Source organism: Delphinapterus leucas, chromosome 17, assembly GCF_059928025.1.
Source record: "Delphinapterus leucas isolate spDelLeu-1000000601 "Yukka" chromosome 17, BTC_Dleu_Yukka2, whole genome shotgun sequence".
Lineage (NCBI taxonomy): Eukaryota > Metazoa > Chordata > Mammalia > Artiodactyla > Monodontidae > Delphinapterus > Delphinapterus leucas.
In genome coordinates, this window is record NC_143145.1 from 83,640,356 (window position 1) to 83,644,622 (window position 4,267).

A 4,267-nucleotide genomic window follows, 5' to 3' on the forward strand; every position below is an offset into this window, starting at 1 on the left:
AAGAGTCTGCTTAATGTCCGGTCAAAGCTTTCAAGTAACACAGGAATCCACGGTTAAAAAGCGGGGCACGCCAACCTGCTGCAAAGGGTAAAACACGGACGAGAGAAATCTTCTGCCAGGAAGGTTGGTGGCTTGGGTTCTAGTATGTCAGAACTGACGGGTGAACCATTGTAAATGTGCATTAATATAGATAGTATACGTATAGTGTTTGTATCAATAGCCACTCTCTTATCAGGCTGAGTGTGTTACACTGAGTTTCAGAGTATTCTCTCAAGGGCCAAGTGGACTGAAGACAGATTCTGTTCCATCCCTGGGATCAAATAGAGGTGACACAGGCCTGTGAAAGCAAGGGAGCCACGTGCAAATTGTTTCCACAGGAAGCAGGTTAAAACATGGACAAAAAGCGTTAGTAGCCTTTTAAGACGGCCTCATTCAACAGCGCCCTAAATACAGATGCCTTTGGAATCTTGTCTTTTGTGACTTCTTGAGTATAGCACGCGCCAGACCGTGTCTGAACTTTTTCTTCTGGTGGTTAAAAGTAAAAATGATAATAATGATACTGAGAGTCCCTATTATCCAGTTTTCCTAGTAAATTGAAGGCATAACATAAATTATACATATATATATATATATATATAGAGAGAGAGAGAGAGAGAGAGAGAGAGAGAAATTACCAGTTTTTGTTTGGTAAGAAAATTTTCTTACCAATTTTTGTTCGGTAAGAAAAACAAAAATTAATTTGGCTTACCGTAAAAAAGCTAAACATCGTTTTCCCATTGATATGTTAGTGTGAAATTTTCATTCTGTTTGTAGTGTAGTCCACCGGAATTATAGGTGATTGTTTATTGTGCACTTCACTGTTTATTATTGCTCTTCTATTTATTTGTTCTACCTTATATGCCTTCTCTTACTTTTTATCTTAATAGAATGAATTGCAGGATTTCTCACTAAAGCAGACAAAGGTATTCAGTCACTCTGAGAGAGGAAGGAAAACCAAGTTAGCGTACAAGTTACCTGGAGAAAGAGAGAGGTAAGGCAACGTTTTTATTAAAGAGTAGAATATATTGAAATAAAATGAGTCCGACCAAAGCATTTATATAAAGGCTCTCCTCTACAACAGCACTTTATCTCTGCCCATTTGCTTTGACAGAAATGTACTCTTAACGCCCAATTTAGAATTATGATTTTTGTCAGAAGTACGGTCACTTTAATCCTTTAAAATATTAAACAGGTGAAGCTCTCCGTACCTACAAACCCTTTTGCATGTTGATTGGTATATGTTACTTGTTTAAACGTGTTTGCCCTTAGAGAAGGATTCAGCATTAAAATAGTTGTAAAATTCCCATTTTAATTCATTTGTATTTGAAATCAGTTTACTTGAGGATTAAGAGTAAAATAAGTGAGATATTTTTAAAGCATGTTTTTAAAAGCACTGTAGCTGACATCTAGAGGTCACTCCTACGGACACTAAAAAGCAAGGAATTGGGTTGTCCTTGGGAAAAATTCTATTTAGAATAACCTATCCCTGTAGGAAGGAGCTTGTTTTCTAACATTTTTCAACACATGCCTCTCAAAGTATCAGCAAGAAAAAAAGCAATTTAAGGCCCATTTAGGGTGTTCCTTACACTGAGCTATCTTTAAACAGGGCACATTAAAAAATTTTTAAGTCTCCGAAAACACAAAGCTGGCGGCTGCCCCCTTAGATCACAAAGCTGTGACTCAGAGGCCGTGGTTCGGCGACTAATAGGAATCGTTGGCACACGCTGTCCACCTAAGGGAGTAACAGAACTATTTGCTGGAGTCGTTAGGCAAAAGGACACAGACGTATGGCGTTGGCTCATGGTCACGTGGCCAGCTGTGCAAAGTTAGAGGGTTAGTCTACACACAGGAGCCGCAGAAACTCAGAAATCAGAAGCAGGAATCAACACACCTCAGCCTCCTCCTAAAGCCACCCAAGCTCTCCCAGGCCCAAGGTTTCCTTCATTGCTGGGCATTTCCACTTGACTCTAGAAATTCCGTTTGAAAAGCATCTCCTCTGTTGGGGATGTGCATGCCCTTGGCCTTCGGGGAGAGCTCTTTCCAGACAGCTGTGCTTCATCTGAGAGAGCGCTGAACCTGCTTTTCCATTAGGTGTGGTGTTTGCCAGGCTGGGAGGGATCAGGGGACATGAGACGGGTTACCGGTGTAAACGGTACCATCATTCAGTTCTTCAGCTGTTTATGCAGAATCAACGGCAGTACAAATAGAGACGGACAGGAACAGAGAGTTGACATCAGGGATCCTGTGCCCTAAACAGAGGATTCAGAAAATTTTCATTGCGTTTAGGATAAAGCATTCAGAAAAGGTTCAGAAAATTATTAACGTGGCATCAAGGGTGATGTCACAGCTCCTGAATTTATTCATTTAAATGTTTTTAAGTTTTACTTTCTGAATTACTCTTCCTGAGGAATTAATAAATGTGTCAAAGGAGAGCCAGGAAAACAATAAAAGGGTAAGAACAGAGAAAAAAATACTTGAACATTCAATCTTGGTATTCTTATCAATGAGTCAAGTATTCTTTTAGGATCACAACTCATTCTCCCCATCTTTTTCTTGTATAACAGGGAAACAACTTTTGCTGCCGTTTTGGGCTGATCCAAAGCTATGTTTAAAACAAAATAATGCCAGAATCATCAAAAGAAAGGGCACTCGGTGTAGGGTTCTTTGTTCTTCAATCTGGCCAAGTTTCATCCCAAGGTACTGGCATCATTTAGCTGCTCCATTTTCTGGCTTTAGCCTTTTCCAACTTCCTGAGTTTCTCTTTGTCGTTTTTTAAAAGATGATTTTGTAAAGAAAGCATCCGCTGAGGATAAGGTGCTCCTCGTGGGGAGGACCCCTGGACCTCCTCTGGGCAGGCACAGAACTAACTTCCTCTCACCGTTGCCGTGAGTTTCCTAAGATTGAAGGGACAGCTCACAAGAGTCATGAGGCACAACAGACAAAACTGCTTTGTCAGTTCCCAGCTCTCAGGAGAGGAACACAATGAAATCTTGTTAAAAGTGGGACTTATTGCAAGTTGAATGTATGTGAAGGACTTCTCAAATTGAAAGTAGCTACCCGCATGAAATTATATATGTCACTAAACAGTATGACAATTAATTGTATAAGGATTTTGAGAAACTGTCCTCAAAACATTATGATCACCATGGCCTTTCTACTAATATTAAGAAACTCAAGACTGCTTATAAATATATATTGAGGACGTCACTGTCCAGGGTTCTGTTGAAAGGAGAAATAAAACGTAAGCATTACCGAGAGATTTGTTTTCCCCAAATCTTAAGAAGTGATTAAATATTTACTTGGAGGTTGTTTTTGTTGACAAATAATTTTGTTTGTTTAACCATTAGGTTAAAATAAGATTTTTGAGTGAAAAATAAAATCAAAGGGAACTAAATCTCCTCACATACCCATAATTTGCTTGTATGAATGAAAGCAAAATTGAGTTTATCAATTTGGTGTCCTGCTCTTTGAATCTCTCCCTTCCACAAATCAGCAGTTCCAGGGGTCCCTCTTCAGCCCAAAAGAAGGCACCAGATCTGTGCCTTGGAGCAATGCAGAAGGAAGATCTCCTGATCACCCCTGATGTAACTAACTAAGCACCAGGAGGAAAAGGTGGCCAAGTCCATGTCACTAGGGAATTACTTTGCACACCTGTATGTAGGTCTGTAAATATGTGACGATAGTAAATGAAGGCTTTCCAAATGCAACTAAGTAATGAACATTTATTTTATGGTCATTTTTCTTCTTTGTCGCCTATCTGCTTATCTCCGTTGTTGGTGCTGGCGTATCCTTCCCCCGAGTTTTGTTTCTTTGCCTTCTTTATTTTATAAGTTTCTTTCCCTCTTGCCTCTTCTTGTATTAACTCCTCTCCCCAGAGAACTGGGGAAGAAAGTCTTAAAATTTTTTTTTCACGGCTTTATTATGAAATAGATAGCAAGCAGGAACACTTTTTTTCCTTTCTACATAAATATTATACATAACATATCCATGATTATAGGTTAAAAGAACTTTTCTTAGTTTCAGGAAAAATAAGAGTGGCAAAACTTGCCTTTACTATTTTATCTCGATTGAGTAGATTGTCAAAGCCAGGAGGAACCCGTGATAGGAATGTGAGAAAATGTCTTGTTCCCATCCATAAACAATGGGATGGAGATGAAGGTCCTAAGAAGTGAGGAGAAGGACAGCTTTTTAGAAAATCAAAGCTCTGTTTTGGGAAAAGAAATGATTC